The sequence below is a fragment of the Caloenas nicobarica genome, chromosome 2 (genome assembly GCF_036013445.1).
Source record: "Caloenas nicobarica isolate bCalNic1 chromosome 2, bCalNic1.hap1, whole genome shotgun sequence".
Taxonomy (NCBI): domain Eukaryota; kingdom Metazoa; phylum Chordata; class Aves; order Columbiformes; family Columbidae; genus Caloenas; species Caloenas nicobarica.
The window spans coordinates 11,460,467-11,483,074 of NC_088246.1; the positions used below are offsets into that span (position 1 = coordinate 11,460,467).

The window sequence follows — 22,608 nt, forward strand, 5'->3', positions numbered from 1 at the left end:
ATCCTGCAGTGAAAGTGTGTATCTACCGCTCACAACATATAGCCAACTCTGACACAGACCACTGATTCTGTATGTTTCAGTGCCTATTGCTCAAGGTGACTATCCACTTCCAAAAACATCCGGAATTTCTCCAAGTTTGGACTTCATGATAGGAGGAATTTGCATGTATCAGGGCCAGATAAGCAGCGCATTTTTCCTCTGCGATAAGATAGGGTCCAGACCTAAGAGTATGATAAAATACATATATAATAAATAAAGATACGTTTCAAATGTATTATTAAAAAAATAATAAAAGAAACAAACAGCAACTCCAGCAGACACCACTAGAGTTCTCCTTCTCCCAAATATCCCTAGCACCATCCTAAACCCTGTTTACCCCAGAAACCTGAACTGTGGACAGACAGAAGAGGAGAGAGAGAGAGAAAATTCAGACACAATAAAACTCTGAGAGGAAAAATATGTGGAAGGAGGAGGCGGCAGCAGCCTGGGGAAGGGATTGAAAAGTTTCCCCTGGCTTAACTTCTCCCCCCCCTGCAGCAGCAGAAGCAGCGGCAGCAGCACAAGGTGAGAGAGACTTTTAAGTCTGGGGAGGAGGGGTGTGTGTGCGGGAGGGGGGGTGAATTTACAGCCCTGTGGATATTTCTGTGTCTGGCTCGCTGGCTTTGGGGTGCGAGAGGCGCCGTGTCTCATGCTGGGCGGATTTTTTTTTTTTTAATATGATGGAGGATTATAAACATGGCGCCTTAAAAAAACTACAAAATCATGTACACACTGTTCCAAGGAGATGAGGGAGAGGGGACAGGGGAAGGGCTGGGCACCAGGGGAGGGGGCAATCCTGCCCCCCGCGGGGTGCCATATGGGGAGGGGGGAGCAATTATACTTGATAATAAAATGTGTGGGGCTGCGGGGGGGGAGATGGAAGGCGGGATTTTTTTCTTATTATTTCATTTTTCGGAGTGGGAAGGATTATCTGGCCGCCTGCTTGGAAATCGAGGAGGAGAAGGGGACGGCGGCGGAGCGCGTGTGATTATTAACGGCGATTATTTTTGTCCCCACACCTTCCCCGGTCGGATTTCGGCTGGGAGGCGGCGGCGGCCGGTCCCCCTCGCCCCCCGTGCCGAGTTGCAGTCAGCCGGGGGTCGGGGCGGGAGGAGATGGGGTGGGGAGAAGAGCACACAAGAGAATCGCTGCCTCCACCGCTCCGCGCGGGCCTGCAGGGAGCGGGGGAGCCGCGGACTCGCGTGAGAGGCGAGGCCGAGCGGGGTGTGGCGCAGCCCGGCCTCAGCCCCGCCGCCCGCCGGCCTCGCTCTTTCCCCACATGCGGGGCGACCGCTTTCCTCCCCACTTTCCGCTCCCCTTCTCTCGCACACACCCCCGCCGCCCCTTCATTTCCTCGCTGGGGTGTGGGGATCTCTACTTGGGAGGACGGGTCTTGGCCCAAGTAATGGCAGCTGCTCGACAGCGCCGAGTCTCTACAGGAGAGAGACGGCGGGAGAGGGGCCATTGCTCCCTTCCCCGCGGCGGGGAAGAGGAGGGGACGGGGGGAAGGGGTGAACTTTGAGCCTCAGCCCTCCTCCCCACCCCCGCGGCGGGGCGGCCTTGCCGCTCGGGCTGCCGAGAGGGCAGGCGGGGGACGGGGCCGCTGCATTCCCGGAGCGCCCTGCTGGCGGAGCGCCTCGTCCCCCGGCATGGCCCTGGGGGCTTCCTGGCCTTCCCCATCTGCTCCGGGGTAGGGCCCAGAGCTGGGGGAACGGGCCCGATTTCTCCGCTCTCCGCCTCCAGCTCTGCCCGCCGCGGGCGAGGGGCGTGCGGGCAGCCCGGCTGCCGCGGGCCGGGCCCTCCCGCGCCCTCCACGAACAGCTCGCTCGCCCCCCGCGGCCTTCCCGGAGCCCCGCCGCATCGGCGGGCGGATTTCGGGAGAATGTGAACTGCCGAGGGGTTCGGTTTTGGTGGTTTTGCGGGGGGCCTTTTGCGTGTATGTGTCCCCAAAACCATGTCTCCCAGTAACTCCCCGTGGTTCACTTTGTGAGGCGTTTTCCCTCTTCCGTGCCGCAGGGGTTGTCCAGAGGCCTGTCTGCCTCTCCTTTCTCTTACGGGGAAAGGACGCAAGTCTGAGTGGGGGGTTCCCGGTGGTAAAGGTGATGGGGAGCTTTGGTGTGCTTTCCTGACCTTCCGTGTGTTTCAGAGAACAGCCCCCCTGTAAAATACTGATGTTAAGGACTTGAAAAACTTTGTGTGTCTTTTGAGGCTTAGGCTCAAAACAGCAGACTTTGGGAATTTGTTTTTGTCTTCTGTGAATGTGGCAAACAGAACTTTACAAAGGGCTAGAGCTGGAGTGGCCTGAGAAGAGGAAAAGGTTGGGTTTATAATTGTATAATTTGGCATTTTAACCCCTCGGAATGATCTGCCACAGTCTTGGTTTTGTAGGTGTTACACTGTTCTAGTTTTGAGACCTTAACTGCAGTGGAAAGGACTAAAGGTCTGAAACACTTTTGTGTCCTAGTGATGCTGTTTTTATTGCACTTTTGTTGCTGTTCTTTATAGGAAATTGCTTAATTCTTCAAGGGTGATCACTGAGACAAGTGTTGGGAAGGGGGAAGAGTGGGAGTGGAAATGCCAGTTTGTGGTTTGGGTTGCAGTCCCTTGGGTTTTTCTAGTCCCTCATCCTTCAGTGCAAAGGACCTGGCATATCGCCACTTTTTTTTTTTCTTAATTTTGTTATCAGCCATTCTGAATGCACTACAGAGTCTTTAGGGAAGTAGACCATTTGCTGACTGCTGTTTTTGTATAAAAGTGAAAGTGTCTGCAAAATAATTCCCAGCATGGATTTATGTTTAATGCCAGCTTTTCCGTGCCTAAACAAACTCTGCTTTGGCCAGATATTTATATGGGGAAGTGGATGGTTCATGGACGAGGTAGTACAACAGAGAGCACTTTATCTTTCTGATAGTGAGTTTGGTTTTAATGAGTGGGGAAAAATGTTACTGTACTGATGTCTCTGTTGATTTTGCTGCGGATGGTGGTCTCTGCCATCAAGAAAAGGCATCTGCAACTGATATTTCATATAGAGTCTGGCACCAAAGGACTAATTGAAAAAAATTACTCTTGCACTCCGTCTCATGAGCTGGATAGTGTGATGGGATACCTAGTGATGAAGCCAGCTATATAAAGGGATTTGTGAGTGTGTGAATGTTGGGTGGGAGTCTTAAGACTTCGGTGGTGTGCTAGAAGATGCTCTTCTTCCAAGTTCTGAGGTTTATTGCAGAAATTTAATAGAAGTGCCCTCCATACCAGTTAAACCGGTGCATTTATTAATTTTTAAAATCTAAGCAAGCACTTATAGCTATTATTTTTAAATATGAACACAATTGATTTTGTTCACCATGAACTAAAATTCTTAGTAGTTTGTCTTTGTCTTTATGTATCGTGAGCCAGAGCAATACTTCTTAACTTTTCAGGGACAAAAATGAAAACTACAGAAGCAACAAGAATTTTGTTACTGTGATCTCTGCGAGTGCTAGGTCGTTTGCAGTTATCCGTGTGGTGTGTCCACGGTATCTGTAGGTGGTCTGTATGCAGCTAGTGCTCAGGTTGCCCGGAGGTCCGGCTTGCACTTGCAGTAGAGAGTAGAAGAGACAGTTTAGGAAAGTCTTGAGGCTTCTACAGGGCAAGATCATCTTTTCAGCCTAACATCGTCTCAAGAGCAAATGAGATAGGGAAAGGTTGAGAAGTGTGCTCAGCGTTTCCACCTTACAGGTGAATATAACCTGCTGGGTGCTCTTAGTGATGTGGGTGCTCCTGGAGAAGAAAACAATGTGGATGGACAATCAATTTGTCCTTAAACTCACCTTGGAGCAGCTTAGGCCACATCTAGGCTGTTGTGCATTTCTACCAGTGAACCACAGCTTGGGAACCACTGGGCTTTGCTAGCTGCCATCTCTGAATTAGGATTAAATACTTTAAAAACAAATAGATAAAAAACAACATTTGAAGATATTTTCTTAATTTTAGGCATCTAAACCTCCCCATAAATGTCTATATTGTCTACTTTGTTAGAAAATGGTCTCATGTCACACAGTTGGTGAATCGGGAAATTTTGGAATTAGGAGACTTGTTTTGAAATTGAGTATCCAGCTTCAGTCAACTAAAGTTTACAAATTTTGGCCATGCCTGTAGCTAGTTTTCATATTTACTTCCTTCCACAGTATTTCAGAGCATTTAGCTCTGGAAGTGCATAAGGACTTCAGGCACTGAATCTGTCCAGGATAAACGTTCTGAAAGAGGGACGGGGATGATGAAGATGTTTTCAGTAAAGTTCTGATTTTCTTCTTAAATGACTTTTTAGCTAGCTCCAGAATGGTGTGTGTCAGTAAAATAAGTCTTTTATCTGTAATGTAGGTTGTTAAAAATGCCAAGTCAAACTAAAAATTAATCTATGCAAAGTATGTGTGGTTTGCACCAGTGATCAACCTGGTTCGTGAAATGCTGAGTTGTTTTAAATTACTGGCCAGATGCATATGAGAGTTTGCTTTCCTGAATGAGGTGAAGTAGAAGGGTTTTATTTCTTTTTTTGCAAGAGTTAGGTCAGAATTGTTGGAGCAATTCTTTTTCCCACATCGAGCCAGTAAATATATACTTTTCTTTCAGATCCTGACCACTGGTTTTACTAATTGGGGTGGTTTTCCTTCCATGTAATAAGACTTTCTTTAGCCATCCTTCTTGCACTGCTTGTTTAGGAGCTAATGTCTGATCATGTTCCTTATCAGCAGGGGTTTTTTTGTTCATTTTTGTGTGGTGGTTTTTTTTTTTTAGTCTCAGGATGTGATGAACACTCCCATAGTACTTGGAGCGTGGTGCCCTTGGTAGCTGGGCAGCACAACATATGTCATCTTTTATATAGCTCATACATTTTAGTCTGTCAGTGTTGCCTGTGCTAAATGTTGTGAACAAAGATTGTTCTTGTCAGGTTCTGGATGATTTTTGATCAGTTGAATGTAAATTTAGCTCATAATTGGGTTATTGTTCTAAGGTTTAATCTGCCAGTCAGGAGAATATAGCCTGCAAAATAGGTAGTTTATAAGATGAGGTAATGATTCAATTTTACAGGAATTTCTTAATAAGTTTAACTCCTACATTCCTAAAAAAAAAGTTTGCAGTAATTTTCTGTGCAGTGTAAAGATGCAAACTCGCGACTGGTGGAACAGTATCTTGCCATCTATACAAAATGTAAAACAAGCAGGGGAAACATTTTTTTTTAAAAAAAAAAAAAGCTCAAATTTGTCTTTAAATGGTGGAAAAATAATATTTCTCCAAAAACCCTTTCATTCCCGGGTGTAGTGGAGGTAACTGGAAGCCGGCCGTTGGGTGCCAGAGTGGCTGTGTACAGAGTAATAACCAGCGGGGCCTCCAGCCTGGGGGTGAGCGCCTGTGGCCCCCCCAGCTCTGAGCTCCGAGGCCTCTGCAGCTTCTCCCTTCACACCAGGGCTGGCTCCAGAGCTTTTTTTCCACCCCCCCCCCCCCATATTTTCAATGTTAGTCTTTAAACATAGTTTTATCATCTGCTTAAACCGATGTCTGCCATCAAGTTAATTGAGCAAGTCTGAATTCTGTTGTATTATTTATTTATAACTAAGCTGTGAATATTGAATTGTATGAATAACATTTTTTTTAGGGGTAAAACTAGGCAAATAACTGCATAATGGTTTTTTTAGCATTATTTTCGTTTCAAAGGAATAAATAAGTTACTTGTTCTAGCTATACTGTTCCATGGACTGTCTGAAAACATATACACACAGTTGGCTTGAAATGTTTCTTCATATAAGATGGCTGCAATCAATTTCTTTTAATACCCAAGTTGTTAAGGGGTAAACTAACTTGAATCATATGCTTTGCTAAGTGCTAATTTTTTCCTTATGTTTTATTGAGATTTCATTCATTATTTTAATGTGTCTCTTCTGGATTTTTTTATTCCCCAAGAGAAACAGGGTCTTTTAGTCTCGTGGGCAGGTGACAGCAGGCACAGTGGTGATACGCTGTGACATGTCCATGAACCCAAGTTAAAGCTCATGGTGTCTAATTTTAGGCCAGCCAGCTTTGGTGATACTCTGTCAGAGCCTGATCCTATAGCTATACCACGTAGATAAATCCAAAGTGTATTTTTTGAGAGTTTTGTGTACAAAAGCACTGGGTTTGATTTTTCTTCCAGTCTCTCATTTTCTACTTCACTAAAGTGCAGAAGTTTCTGCTGTGATTCTATAGAGACATGTAATTTGAGTTTGAAGTATGTTATTGGTTGAAATGGCAGAACCATAATATTGGTAATTTCAAAATTATGAACATATTAAACAATATGAGCAAAATATTTTTACTGCTCTATAGTCAGAATATATTTGCATTTACCTTTACACTATATTCAATTCCAAGATTAAATAATTGCAGAATAAACCATCGTGAATTAAAGTTTAAGACTCTTCATACAACTCAAAATTGTAGTATGATATAAAACTAATTCTTAACAAATAATTTTAGCACCAGAGACACTGAAATGTGAAGTGCTAAAATGCACTTATTGATTAAAAAATGAAATCAAGCATATCTGCAAAAATACCAGTAACATCCCATTCACTCTTTCTGTGGAAATAGCATTTTTGCATGCAAAGAACTGGCCTCTGTATTAATTCATTTTTGTCTGTAGTGGTATACTATTGATTTGAGATACAGTAATTTTAAAAAAGAAGAGTTAAACATATTGCTATTTGCCTCTCTCCTATGCTTCGTTTCCTTTTCCTTTGTTAGTATGTTAAAAATAAGCGCGAAACCATCTGGCCTTGTATTCAAATATATGATTTTAAGGTAGCTAATTTAGCTGTTGTTTTAGTTACAGACCATAGGACTCTGCTAGTAGGTACAGCACTCCAAAGCAGCATTTTGGAAAGTGGTTACTTGTACTTTGATCTCGTGCGCTTAAAGCACGACGTTATTGTCTGATCTTTTGTAGAGATGGGTGGATGGGAGTCGCACGCAGTGACTCACGGGATATGGTACTTAGTTCACTAATTTTAGCAGAGCAATTCTTATCTTCCACCATTAGGTCTTATTGGAACCTTTTGGAAAAGCGATGAAGTGAAACAAAGTAGGATCGAGAGAAAATGATTAGCAGAATCCCCAAGTAGCCAGAAATAATATACAGTGAAAAATAAATTAAAAGGATGTTAGATATATTTACTGCTCAACAAATCTTTGACAAGATCTGAGAGACAAGAGAGCTTTATCTTTCTTAGCACGCTATGATCTTTTTTTATTAAGCCTCACACAACATTTGTGCATTCAGGGAGAGGTTCTCACACCACAGATACCTGCTCACAATTACAGATGCTTCTCAAGTCAGAGACCAAGTTAACAGCCAGGTCTGCGTTGTTTGTGCCTTTTTACTATTTTCTAGGCGTCATTGCCAGTAAAAGAAAACTTCTGAAGATGAGGTAGTCTGTGCCTCGCTGTGTAACATTGCAGCGCGTGCATTCACATGCACAAATTAAAGTGGAAGTTTTACCTCAAAACGGTGGGGCTTTTGTTTCTCCAGTTTGCCCTTTGGTCAGATTCTAGTTTTGTGATCAGTATCTTCTGAGTCATCATTGACTTCAGGGACAAGCTTCAACCCGATGTTTCTGCATAATCCCTTCTCCACAACCAATTACTTAAGTTTCAGATTCAAAATTGTTCAAAATCAAAACAAAACAATTGCAATGTCATAAAATGTAATCACAGGCCACTGATTGTTCACTGATGAAAATTCATGACGTTCACTGCAGTAAATTCGTTGTTACCAATAGATTAATATTAATATAGTGATGGAGACCTTGATCATGTAAGCTCTCCTTTCCCACAGGCAGAAAAATGTGTAGGCCTTAGAGCATACTGATGAATCAAGTTGATTTTCATAAAATATTTTTAAAAATTAAAACTTTACCTACAACTCCAATATTCAAGGAATAACACAGTTACAGTTTATTTTGCCTGTATAATATTATATAATGTTATATTTTTGATTCTTCTGATGGAGTGTGCAATGTTATGTAGGCATTTTTTTTGCTTTTTGAATATCAACAGTATGACTTTAAAATAAGTGACTTTTGCACATGCTAAATTATACATTGATGATTGTTCCCATTGAAGTTCAGGCACTTTTCCTGCATGTACATTAGTCTTTGAAAGAATTTATAGTATCTATGAAGAGAACAGAGGAAACATGGCTGATGTTTTTCTATTAGTGACTATTAACATTTTCTGTGTATCTCAAAGTCTGTTTGTTATAGAAAGCCTTAATTATAAATAAACTGGTAAAAGAAGAAATGTAAGGTTTTTAATGGAAACGCTGATAGTGTTATGATAAGAAAGGTTTCTTTTTACATTAGGAAAGGTAGGAAACAGATATGGGAGGAAACTGAGCATTGTAATGTAGTTTCAGAATTACGGAAATCATGTATGCGAAAGCAAGTTTAATAATCAGGTGATTTTATATTTTTTTTTCCTATCACAGGGCATGAATTAAAAACCTGTTAATTGTCAAAATTACGTTGACTCATCCTGTTCATTAAAACTTACCTGCAGAATCTAGACAATCCTTTTTGCTCCGTGGAACAAGGAGTTTAGAAGGAGTACCATTCTCCTCACCTTGTGCTTCTGTTCTTCGTTTCGCAGTTCAGAAGTCTCAGAAAACTTTTTTCCTTTCTGTGTTAATTAAAACCAAAGAATTGTTACTAGTTGTTTTCACAGGAACCAGGCTGGCACCATTTTTAGCTTCATGTAACTATAGTTGAGACTTTAGGATGTTCCTTAGAACTGGCTGCATGAACCTTTCTCAGGAAACTGAATATTTCAGTGTCACGTGCAAGCTGACATTTGCAGATAACACGGCACACAATAACTTGGCATTGACATGAGCATTTTCTCAGTAAAAAAGCAGAATTTTATATTATTTTCACCAATCAAAATAGCTTTCTGAAAACTTTTCTTGATCTTGGTAAAATGTGGGGAAGACTGAGAAGGGATATACACTTTGCCACTGGTAACTCACAGTGTCTGACCTCAGTCTGACCGGAACGTAATGCTGGGTTGTTTAAAAGTTACCGTAACTGTTAAAATCTTGTTTGTTTGCTTGCTTGTTAAGAAAAAGGTTGTTTTATTTCACTGACATATTTTTTGAAGGAGAGTGGTGATGCATACCTAGAAGCATTTCAGACTGACCGTGTTGGAAAGCAAGAAACAGATGCTCTCAATCTGTAGTTGCATCTTTCAGTTTTTTAGCTTTGTTGTCTTCTTACACTGACCTGAAGTGAATAGACTTACAGGAAATACTTGTTGTAAGAGATTCTTCCTTTTCCTGTATACTTTCCACTCTTCTGGCTCCCAGAAGGCTCCTTTATAAAACCTAATTGGAAGCATACTCCTAACTTCTCTCTGATTCCAGATGTGAGAGCTCCTCTTCTTATTCAACTTGGACCTTTTAGGAAATATGGATTATCAGACAGGTACCTCCAGGTGCCAGTTTTATTAGGTTTTTTAATCCGTGCTGACGTTCTTTTCCTCAATAATTTAAAAAAGTTTTATAAAAATAACCCATTTACAAATCATCCAAGTATAAGCCTAACTTGTAGCACTAACTTCTGTAGACATGTAGCTTTCAATAGGATGGAATGATTTTTGCTCCTTATAGTGGCACAGGAAACATTGATAAATATCAGCTGAAGGTAATTGGTGGCGCAGAGGCTTTGGCTCCGGGGGCACCGACAGCCTGGAAGCAGAACCGTGTTCGCTCTGCCAAGGCGGTGGATGAGCAGTTACAGGGTTTCCTCGCCAGTGTGAAGGAATGAGATCCAAATTGGCTCTTCTTACGTGAGAACGGCCTTTTTTGGTCAAACTAGCATGTCATGTAATCCAGAGTCTTGCCATTGCCAATCTCAAATGTCTCCCAGAAAGATGCCAAAAATCACCCAGTTTTCTGATACAGAAAGCTATAGAATACTTTTTTCCCCATAGTAGTTCCCAGACGATAATGGTTTAGATCTTGGTCCCTGGTTTTACACCTAAAAATTATATTTATTCCAAACCTGAATTTTGGAATGTTGTAAATTCTCTTTCATAACCGCATAACGTTAAAACCTGCTTGTTTGGTTGGGTCAGGCCTGGTCTTTTTGTCCTCTCCAAATGCCTTGCAGCCTCCCTCCCACCTCAGTGCTTTTTCTCTTCTGGTATTTACGTGAGAGCTCCTGCCTCAGTTGCAGAAAAGAGCCACGTGTACCTGCCTGTCCACACAGAATTTGATGGAGATAAGAGACCTTGAGGGGTGAGTTAATGAAAGGCCAGAGCAGTTGTCTCTTGGGCACAGATAAGGTCTGGGAAACACACATACAAAAGGGAGAGTTTGGGATGAAATGCGCATTAAGGGAAAGTTGAGGTGCACACATCACAGTATATGTGAGAGAGGACCAGTGTCTTTGCTGCCGTGATTTGGTGCAGCACTGATGACTTTAGTGGGACAATATTAGTTTACACCTGCAGAAAATTTTCTCATATCTGGGAATGAGAATATATGAAGAAGTGTTTATGGATGAGTGACAGAGAGCGAGCGTGCGGGAGCGCATGCACACGTTTTCAGGCCTGATTGATTATACAAAAAAAAAAAATACAACCCTGGAGTTGAAAGAACATTATTTTAAATTAACATTCATTATCTTCACGCGTGAGATAACAGTTCACTTTGGACCAAATCCGAGCTCCATTATGTTTCTTGAGCAGAGACTGCTTTTTCCTTGAATGAGGTTATTCAGTGTGAGAATGGCAAAATGTAGTCTGATCCTTGACAATAAAAATACATGGTTTAGTCACCATATATTAGAATAATACTGTATTATTTCTGTCAGGAAAACATGGGGTTTTTTTTAAAAAATAAATGGCTACATTTTCTTGGAAATGTAAAAAGAGAAACCTTTTTTTTGATCTCTAATCTTATGCTTGTAGAAGCTTGCAGCCATTTTAATTCATGCTGCATTCATTGATCCAGCAGTTAGATTATTTAATCACACTGCAGCTAGGTTGTCTGCCTATCGGACACTGCTCAAGAGTTCAATAATATACTTTGCATTATTGGCTTCTAAATGTCACTTAAAAAAAAAAAAGAAAAAAGCAAAGAAGCTATAAGCATCCCAGCTAACTTATAAACAGTATAAAGGAAAACACAATGTGAATTCATGGTGTTATCATTCAACTCTTTTTTTCTGTGCATAATACAAATAGAAAAAAATACACATCAGAGAGAACAAGGGGAAAAAATCTGATTTTGATCTTCTTTGGCAGTTCTTTTGCTTTTAAATGCAGAGTTTTGCAACATTAAGTCATCTAATTAGGCAGCAGCTTGCTATTAAATCTTTTCATAACAGACGTAGTTTCCGAGCATGAAAATGAAAGCCACATTTTAAAATTATAACCCAAATCAACTTTCTGAAATTAAAAAACACTCTTTAAAATGGCTTATTCTTTAATTTTAAGTATAATAATGAAAAAAAAGAGGAGGGGAAAAGTCTGTGTTTTAGGTATTAAGCAGCAATAGGAAACTAGTTTCCTAGACAGTAAATGCTGCAATAGTAGAAGCCCAGTGATCTAGATGTATAAAAAGGGAAATAAATGTGGCAACAGCTGATGTGTGGCAGTGAAAAGCGGAGGAAAAGATTGTCATGATGCTCTTAAGTGTCCTGTATTTTCTTAGAGGGAGATACTCTCGATGACATCAGCCTCTTCTTGGTATGCGATAGGCAAGTATCTTGTATAAAAAGAGGCGGTGAATTCTTTGGCAGTGATGCACTTGGCAGCAGCGGTTTTTAAAGGGTCACCCGTGAGATTCTCAGTTAATTTCCCCCAGTGCTGAAAAGGAAATACCTCTTCTGAAGGATTGTTTTAGTCTGTCCTAATGCAGGTGGAGGAAGAAAGTAATGTTTCATATGAAGATGGGAACCGTATTTCCCTCCTGTTAAATGAAAGCCAGGAATCCAGAGGTGCTAACTCTGTCTGTCTCTGTCTGGATCCCTTGGCTATTGCCTTGTGCTTTCCTGATGGACACTGAAAGCTTTGTCAAATGAGCGGTTATGATCATGTTAAGCATCTCTTGGTGTTACTGTACCTTCAGCAGAGAGACTGGAGACAGAGGAAAGGCTCGGTTCATCTTTGCAGTGTTTTTTTACTAGGCAAATTATTCAGTGGTTTCACTCAGACTATTCTAACAGCTCCTCTGCTTTCTTAGATTAGTCTATGACAATTTTGCCACAACTTCTTGTTACAGTTTCATCGGGGCCCTCTGGGATGTGATTCCTTTCTTTAAGTACCACGCCATGATGTATATACACGTATATACACGAGGAGTGTGGCTGCAGAGGAGGAACGCGACTGAAGGTTTCGTGAATGCCGTCCCATGGCTGAGTAAGAGCTCAGGGCAGGTCAGATGGGGACCTGATACTTCTGCTCCCTGAACTGAACTGCACTGAACAGGCTGCAAACTCAGACTAATGTGCTGTGTCCACACTGTGTATTTTTTTACCAATAAACAGGGACTTCGGTCATGGAAGGCAACTCTAGTGAGTTTAAGAAAAAAACTGTGCTGATGCCTAACTGCATGGCAAAGGAAAATGAGAATGGAGCGATAATAAAAGCAAAAAGTCAGTGTTAATGCGACATACGTGCAGGGTTTTTCAGGAGCTGAAGAAGGCTCTTAAAAAAGGTTTGGGGTGTCTGAATGACAGTTTAGGAGTTGTCAAGGGAAAGGGTGTTGTGCTGTGGGCAAGGAGGGTGAAACCCTCCTGCACGGAGAGTGAAAAAAGTCTCCCTGGAGTTTGGTTCAGTGGGTGTGGTGGCCAGATGGTTGTCAAACAAATAAATAGATGAAGTTCATTATTAAAATGGGTATCAAACCTATTCATGTCTACATTGGTAAACTCAGGAAACAAAAGAGCTCTTGACAGTTTGAGATTACAGCCCCGTTTTTGAGCATTTATTCCAAGTTCACCTAAATTAATGAAGTTAACTGAACTTCCAGACTTGGCGGAGAGCTGCTGGTTCGCCATTGTCACAGGAACCCCACATCTCTGGCAGAATGTGCTGCTTTACAGTTGCTTTGTCTTGAATTTAAATGATGACCTTCACTTGCTGCATCTCAGGCTACAGCTGCAATGGGAGGCAGCCCTGAGAAGGTGTTTGCTAATGAGGCTCTAGCACCCTTGACAGGTCTGTTAGATAATTAAAAAGTTATCAATGAACCGTGAGCTTCATATGTATATTATTTTTTATATATATATATTTTTTTTTTTTCTGTGGTAGAACAGGAACAGGAGTTGGACTCGATCCTTGTGGGTCCCTTCCAGCTCAGGGCATTCTATGATTCTATGACGGTGCACTGCATTTGGTAATTTCATTTAAAATATATATTTATGTAGTTAGGATTTTGACTCATCTAAGCCATTTCTATGATCCGTTGAGGCTTTCCACAAGAGTAAGGGTGCTTGCCCTCTTGTCCTGGCCAAGTTCCAGTTTGGGAAATTACGTTCTGACTACCTACATTTCTGTAAAGTTTCAGCTGGATTTTGGTACTGTTGTTTATTTACGTAGTAATGCATATGTACTTGGCAGTTTACAAAGTAACAGCACAGGATAAAAAAGTCGCAAAAATCCGTGCTCCAAATTAAATTTACTATTTGTGTGAATAGTGTGGCATGATACAGTACAGAAAAAATACAAATTGGCACATTCAGTAACAGCAGTCATAGAAGAGGCGGGTTTTCAGAGTTTATGAAATAGAGGAGAAAGTGCAATCTCTGAAGTGCAAGTGTGCAAGAAGACAGCAAAGGGGTGATGGAGACAAAGGAGAGAGGTGAGAAAACTAACTGCACCTAGGAGGGATGAGAAAAGAAACACGGGATGACGTGTAGTTCAAGAATGCTTTATAGAAGACACTCCTGCAAAAACTGGTACACCTTGGGTTACATTGCTGAGTAGCGTGCACTGTTCAACATGTGGTATATTGTGCAGCAGGAATGGGTAGAATTCACTGGTAGGAGAAATAATACCTGTTTGTATTGTAGTTAAAACTATATGTATTTTTTTACAAGGTTATTTGGCATGGATTTTACCTGTGTATCAACAAGGGAGGGAGAGTTGATTTATGTGGTGGTGTGTATAGATGTCATTAGGGCTTAGGCAATCACGGATCTGCATGTGGCAATCATCCTTTTCATCTCTGAAGGGATTTAACTGATTCTGTGATCCTGTGATCTGCTGGCGCAGAAATGTTCCCCTTCTGTGTACAAAGGCACATTTTATCATTTACCAGTCAGTCTCTCGGGATCCTGCTTAAATTACAGTAGGAAGAACTTGCTATTTGTTGCTATACAGTAAAAGGTAGGTGAAAAAAAGAACCCAAGCTACATCCTGTTGTGGAGAGTTGTTCTATAGAAATATGAACTTTAAAGCCACAAGCTTACTCTTAAAACTGATTGATATTAATAATCAATATTAACCTGGAATGGATTTCCAGAGGAGTTCAAAATAATCCAATATTAAACCATATCGCATAACCATAGCCATCTAACACTTACAAAAGCTGTCCCAGTATTGTTCCAAAAATACTTAAGCCTGCTTAGAGGTGCTTCTTCCACAGCCCAGAAGTAGCCCGTTTGACACAGATATTGGAAATACATGGAAAAAAGCTTTAAGCAGTTTTCATTTTGAAAATGCTTTCAAGAAAAATGTTTTTGAATAGTACTTGTGTGTGAAATCATACTAATCTTAAATAGATTGTCCACAAAAAGAGGGCTTAGGAGTTTTTTTGTTTTATTTTTCTATAAATGGAAAAACTGGTTTTGAAAACATCTTGGAATTTGCATATTAACATTGATGTTTCTTACTGTTAGTAGTTGTTTTTAGGTCTTGTTTTTAACAAAACCAGGACACTTCATTTGCTAATAAAAGTAGTACATAATGTACTATGTGCTTACGCAAAAGAGACATTTAGGACAATGCATGTGCTTTTGAAAGTTGTGGATCTTCCTATTTTTATTTTGGTCTGTTTAACATTTTTTTGGGATATGTGTCTTGGCATTGTTTTTGGAAAGATTTTCAACAAAAATATTTTTTGCTTTAGTTCACAGATACACAGTGTTACCAAAAGCTCTTATCTAACAGAACTACACTGATCACTCATTCTGACCTCCTCTAGCTCCTGTGTAACCCAGATTGAATAATTTTACCTATTTCTCCTGGATGAAGCCCACTGAAATTCCATTGTGAGCCCTTGTGATGGCAGCCAGCCTGTCATGTGCAAGTGGAAGGGTTGAAAACCAGACTTTCAGAGCTGTGGGGCAGACAGCGAGCTTACCCATTTAGTGGTGTCTGTCTAGTTGGCTCTTTTTTTGTTATCTGTGGGCTTTTTTATGGAAAGAAGCTGGAGCACTGCAACGAGGAAAGCCATCCAGAACCCATATGCGGTGCATTCTGGGAATCAGATCCGTGTAGCTTCTTACCATTTTTCCCCCTTCTGTATAATTTATTAAAGCTGTTATGGAGTATCTGCTTAAGGCTAAAGAGTTTGAACTCTCACTTAGCCTCATTAAGGTCCTGGGCTTGGTGTTTACTACTTCTGCTTTCATCAAGGCCACTTCCTCAGAGGCTTTTTGCAAAAGAGAACGTATGTTCTTATGAATGACCTCCTTCGTTTTCTGTCTCAAATCATGGTAGAATTATACTTTTTAATCAGCAGGTTTTATTTCATCTCCAAATTTTATTTCTGGTGTTCCGCCTCTAAAGTAGCATTTGGTTTTTATACTTTTATGCTGGGGGTTGTCTGCTTTTATATTCACACATTCAAATGCTTCAGGCTACTCATTTGTGTTTTCTGAAAGGTTTAACAGTTCAGCCATTTCCCCACAGACTGTCAAAGTCAATTGGAGACTCTGTCAAAATTTGCTCTCAGACTGCTAAGATGAATCTCCTGCTGTTACTACAGAGTACTTGTCCATAGCACACAACATTGTTAAGAAATAGTTGAGATATTGGAAATAATGCTGTCTGGAGCTCCACCCCTACCTTCGCCGTGTACTGTATCATTACTCAAACCTATATATTGGTAAAGAAGTGCCAGAATGGTTTGTACAAACGACTCCGGGATCTTAGTGGCCAGGTGTAGTTGTTCAAGTCACTATACTTGTGCACTGTCACTCAAAAAGAGAAAAAGAAGTCATTTGCCAGTAGGCAATTTTTAAAAAATATGTATAATTCAGATTTATGTTTTCTTTTTGATTACTCTGCTCTCCCTTGGAATTTTTGGAAGTTCCCTGAGTTTTGTTTCTACGGTTGGAAGGAAACTGAAGGTGGCACAGTCAGCCTTTACCTTATATACTTATTTGTTGCAATGATGTAAGACTAGTCTTAAGTGAAAGGACATAAATGTAGCTCATTAGTTTGAATATACATGAAGAATTCATGTCTCAAAGAATTCTGGTTACTGGCAGGAGATGTCTCTTTTTATTTTAACCATAAATTTAAACTTTGAACAATGAATGTGCTTAGACTAGTGATGTGCTTATTAGGTTAAAAAAAGAACAAGCTTTTAATAGGAAAAAAATACAGGGCAGACAGCACGGGATTTCATTAGCATTTATAGATTACTAAACTGCAATTTAGAAGTCACATTTGTGTCTAAAAAAGTTTTCCACAACAGTCGTACAAGTAACATTAAACAATGTCTTTTTAGTTTGTTTACTTGGGGTCAGATTTTTAATGATTGAAGCGATTAAAGTTGCAGGAATTGTCTGCGGAGGTTGTACTACTTAGCTGCCATTGATTTTAGTGGGACTTTGAATAAATGTTAGTTCTAAAAATCCTACTGCGTGTAGACCTGATGTGTCTTTGGACATCTTTGAAAATCTGGCCCTTAGGACAGCTAACAGCATCCCCCGTGGTGTTTCAGTGGATTTGCCGCACCAGCTCTCCATTTTACTCTGCTCATGATGGTCCAGCAATTATAAACAGCATTTCGTAGTGACTTCTGAACTTAAGAGTTCATACCTGTGAAGAGGGATAGACAGACGGCAGAGACTTGGCCGTGGCTTTCCACATAGTATTGTAGTTCTTTGCTCTAATAACATAAATAGTTCTTAGGATAATTCTTTTCATCCATAGCCATTTAGGTGCTGCACAAAGGGGATTAGTGTCATTAGTTGTGCATTTGGAAATGGTCATACAGGGGTACGCAATGACTTGCCTGAAGTTCCCCAGCACAGGAGGAGTCTGTACCCAGTTAGGAGACCTGGTGCTCAGTCGACTTTTTTCAGCAAATGTAGTTCTAGAGTCCATGCAAAATATGCAGACGAGAATCTTCTACATGTAGTGATTTGGTACTTAAGCAGTGTGAGTCATGTTCTGGGATGCTGGCAGTGGGTTTTTGTGATATTTCTGTTTCACATTCAGCTTCGGGGGCTCAGCGGGGGCTTTTGGTCTGGTTGCCATATGAGGTTCATCAGGGGTGACAAGCGAAAGCAGCTTAATGTGCTCAAGTTATTTTTGTCTATAGTAGAAATTTGTGATGGAGACTATTTCTGTTTTGCATAAAGTCACCAAAATAATGCATGGAGTGGTAAGCTAACTGGAGATGCCCAGGACTATTCGCAGTAGAATAGCCTGGACAGTGTTAGTTGTTGGATGTAATTATTTTGATTTCACCGGGGGCGGAGGCTAAAAACCACTTGTCAGACTTCTGAAATTGCACACCCTGGTAACTGTGATGGCGAAGTTGGGTATGTCCATTGGGCCTTCCAAACGTAGCTTTTTGTGTATTGGTTCCCCAACTGTAAAATCGAAAAATAAATCCTACAAAGTGTTGTGAGCATAAATATGTTCAGGGTTACAAGATGCTCAGTCAACATGGCTTTATGGAAAAAACATCCAGCTGCTACTCACCACGGAGTACTTGTCCCTCTTCCCTCCTTTCTCAAAATGGGCTGTAGAGGAGAGCGCTGGGCCATGTGGGGCATGTCTGCTATAGGTACTATGGGAGCTCTTGGCCCAGCTTGTTTAGTTTCTCCATCGCTTAGAGTGGACTACAGTAAACGTTTCAGGCAGGAAGACGGATGGGATCCGTCTCCCTTAAATTAATTCCTGTAACTTGCTCAGCTGAGGTTTGTTCCTGAGCCCAAAGGCTAGTAACCCTTCCTCCAAGGATTCAGTTAGCCAACACTTAGCTTGAGAGCCCTGGCTTAGGACACATTTCTGCTTAGGATTCCTTCTCTTGGACACAACAAAAAGCTCCCTAGGGAGGAGCCAGGGTACTTCATGTTGTTTTCAAAGTAACAGATTCTCAAGATTCCTCGTAGCATACTCAGTCCTTCTAGTCAGAGCTCGATTTAGGGACAGAACTGGTATTTGTGGGCCTTACAGGTGTGTTAGATGGGAAGGCAACTGGTTCGATCTTGAATGTCTGTTTGCTGAGTCAGTAAAAATATCTGATCTTTATTACTCTTATTTACAGTCCGCTTGTATTAATAAGCTAGGATTTAGATTTGTTGTGAATTAGATGTTGACATTTCTCTAGCATTCCAACAGAGAGGCTGAAACTATGCTGTTACCTGTGTTACCTTCTCCATCTTTACATCATGAGTATTTGAGTAGCTTCATGTCATACTCAAGGCATCCAGTAAATGTGTCTTTGATCAATCCCTGTGGTTCTCATGATCTCTATAACTGTGCATAGAAAGAGGTGACTATGAAATAGAGTAAAAAGCCACTTAAGCCACAGACCAATATTGGCGTGAGGACAACTGTATACAGCCAGTTTGAGTAGATGCAGACTGGAAGCCAGGCTGTAGTTTCTAATTAGCATTTCAGATGGAAGAACCTGTCATGATGTCTATATTAGACACGTGTCATGGCTGCTTTTGAGTGTTTACTGTATAGGGCAAATATGGCCAAACTTACCCTATGGATTACACACTAAAATTCCTATGTGAGTAAGAGCCAAACCCCCATACCATATGCTTTGGAGGGCTGAGGGCTCCTGAAATACAGGTTGGGACTTGTCTCAGTGTTCAGTGCTAGGGTGATGTTTGCTTCAGCAGCCCTTGTTGACTTGTTGCTTCCAAATCCAATAATTCCCATTTATTTAGCTACCGCTGCCTTGGCATGGCCCTGCTGCTGGGTACATGACTGGCAGCCTCACAGGAACCCCGTCTGAAATATTTGGAGGCAGGAGTGGTTCAGGAGCTGTGCGCTGCCCACCGCCGGCTTCGGCAGCTCTGAATGGGCAGGTGAGAATGACTCCTCAGGTTTCTGAAATCGTTTACTAGTCATGCTGTCTCACTTCAGTGCTTGTAACAGATTTTCGATATAGTTCTCTGTGGCAGGATTTCCTCCCTGTAAAGTACCAGCGTCAGCACTTTGCTGTAGTACTGGGCGTTTGGAGATTAAATTAGAAGGGAACAGTTCCTAAGGCAAACACATTTTATTCTGGGGCAGGTCTGCTTCTAAGACCAGAAGCAGATGAAGATAATATGCCAATAATTCTAGCACTAGAAGGATAGAAAATTAGAAGGAAGGAATAGTGCATGTTATTTTTGTGGGAGCAACAGATGGAGAGAAAGTGATTTTGATAAAAATGAAAGCAAGTGCAAAAGTAAAAGGCAAGCAGATTTAACACACTAAATTGTTTAATCGCTCTATAAAAATGGCTGGAACTTCCAAGTTGATGGTACCCCTGTAGTAGCAGGAAATGAAATTGTGCTTAAGCCATGGAAATCATAAAAAACACTTGCTGCTATGATTTTCGGATTAGTTTTAAAGAAGATGCTACATTAAGGGTAGTGAACTTTGTGCTTAGTAACTAAATGAATGTTATTTTGAAACTGAGAAACTGCTAATAACTTGGGAAAGAATGTCACAAGAAGTAGCATCATCTTCCTCAAGAGAAAGATCTTCCTTAAAATTTTCACCAAAAGACAACAAATCTTGCTAGCGATTCCCTTACCAGTACTCTGCTACTATTTCTTTGTTCAGAGTGAAGGTGTCTCCTCTGGAAAGACTGAAATATATTTCAATTTACATTTGCTCATAGCCCATTCTTTACTTTTTGCCATGACATAAGTTCTGTTGTTGTCAGTGAGCTGAGGCATTCACTATGATAAAATCTGGAACTGCCCCCATAGGTTTTTAGAGAACTGAATGTCGTTCTTACAGAAATTGTAAGGTTTCAAACCTCAGCACGGAGGGTGCTTGTGCTGTAGGATGTGAGCCCTGCACTTGGAAACATCTTCTTGTATTTCGTTCTTGAGTGTAATTAACCAGGAATGGCTTCTTCAGTGTCCCTCGTTGAATCTGAATACTCTTATAATCAGAAGCTATATGGTGGGGTTTTTTTTCCATTTTACAAAAATTAAGACAATGTACGAACTGCTAAGAATATAGATATATCTTTTTTCACTGAGGTTAAGAAACTTTTCTGGTGTCACAGCAAGTCTGTAGCACTGGCAGAAATTGAACTTGGACATACCTGCAGGACAAACCTTAAACAAGTTTATTTGCTATACTGCTGAAGCTGGCTGTCAGCAACGGCCGTGCCTTGTCATTTCTGCTTAAAACAGATCGGAGTGGCACAGGAGACAGGAGACTTAGTACCAAAATAGTCAGCACAATCTTCCTGCAGCTCAGCTTTTCTACTTCTTTGACTTTTAGCGGATTCTTCCAGAGTGCTTGTCAGGTCAGGCAGTATTTTGAATTCTTTCTCAAAAAATTCTTGCGCAGATTTTACACAACTCTTCCTTTTCTAAAGAAAAACAATTAAAAGAAATATATTGAGAAGAAATATTTTTAAGCTTGTAAATTATTAAAAATGGCGTGATTTAAAAAAAATTAATAAATGGAGACAATATAATAATTTTTCATGCTTCCTCATCAAGTTTGTATGAAACAGCAACTAAAACACTCCCAGTAAAAAGTGTTACTACTTAAAATGATCAGTTGTCCTTTCCAGTATGTACTTCCACAGCTTGCTTTCTTCTAGCCGCTAGCTGTGGCCAATTAAAAACACAAGTCATTTTATTTTTTATTCCTCGTAATTGCCATTTTCACATTCCCTATATGCACTAAACTTTCATAGCAGTTTGGGGGTGATTTTGAAAATATTTGTAATTTATTCATCGATGCTGCTTTTGGGGCTTTTTGAGAAGCTGGCCAAGGAGCTTAATTTGCTGCTTTCTTGGGATGAAGGACTTGCCTTACCTTTTCCTATCCCTCTACTCCCTGTATATCAAAAGCTGCTAAACAGGCAAACAGAAGAAAGTAAGGACCTCTGAGAAAATCAGTCAGAGCACAGATGAAATGTCCCGTGTTCCTTTCCCACGATAGCAGGAAACAAGATATAACGAGGAGCAGGGAGGTGGCCTGTAAATCCAGGAAAATGTAGGGCAAATTGACTGGACACCGAAGAGGCTCTTGGTGTAGGAAATGACTGAAAGAACTGAAGTCACCAGAGAAGCGCTGAGATACTATGGCTGAGAAGAACAGCAGCGAGCAGGTCATGAATGTTAAGAGGCCTCATAGAACTAAGGGTACAAAATTTGTATCAACGTGATGGATTACCTGAAGGAAGTTAAGTGCCACTGATGTTTACCTTGTTGGTTTTTGAAAATAAAGATTTACCTAATTGAGTAGAAGAGAAAAATGACTTTTTTTTTTTTAGTTACAAGAGAAAAAATTATGAAGTCCACTACTTCTGGACAAGATCCAGGAAAGGCAAATTTTCATAGTATGTGCTGTGTAGCATTCTGAATGTCTTTACCATACTTGTAATTAAAGTAGATCTGCAGTTGTAACATCCCCAAATTGTTAGGAAGGCATTTCGTAGTATGAGTTACATTTTAGCTGTTACTCTCTGCTACAGTCCCTTTCAGAATTACTCAAAACATTCTTATATCTTCCAACTAGTTACCCTGTACCAAACAGATTTATTTCCTTCAAGAGAAAAAATCAAGTGTCTCAGGTTTTTTGTGTGTTTATCATATAAATGATAAGTCTCATGCAAAATACATATAATTCTTCATGCCATTATATTATTTTTTTGTTTCACTGTCTGCTACCTCCTTTGCTATAAAAGTGCAATCTCTTTGTAATACACTTTGGATTTATTTATTTTTTTCAGATTGAGCGATTCAAAGATACTATGTGAGGGAAAAGCAATTTATGTGATATGGCTACATTCATAAGATGTAAGAATGATAAATTAGAAACACTGCTTTAGGAGTTTGCAGTCATTTTGCTTTTGATATGAAGGACTGTATTGCTTAAACCTGTTTCGTTCTTCACATACCATAGAAATCTAATAGTATGGTTCTGTACAGATTCTTGACTGAATTATGACTAGATTTGTTCCTTAGTCTGCTTTACTGGGATACATGAATGTATAGATATCAAAAATAATGTATTTCTTTGGCAGTGCTCTATATTTGTGTTTGATTTATATTTATAAAGCCAAAAATCTTATAATAAATAATAGAACCAAACTACTTGCACAGCTTTCTTTTCAAT

At 40.5% G+C, this 22,608-nt stretch overlaps 1 protein-coding gene across 4 annotated transcripts in view; it reads left to right on the plus strand.

The window, feature by feature from the left end:
* Window positions 1-383: 383 nt before the first annotated feature.
* Window positions 384-22,608, plus strand: part of ZMYND11 (zinc finger MYND-type containing 11) — a 107,576-nt gene continuing 85,351 nt past the window's right edge. For all 4 annotated transcript variants that reach the window (XM_065629015.1, XM_065629017.1, XM_065629016.1 and 1 more), the window contains exon 1: window positions 384-564. The gene's annotated coding sequence lies outside the window, so the exon portion shown is untranslated. The remainder of the gene's footprint in view (window positions 565-22,608) is intronic.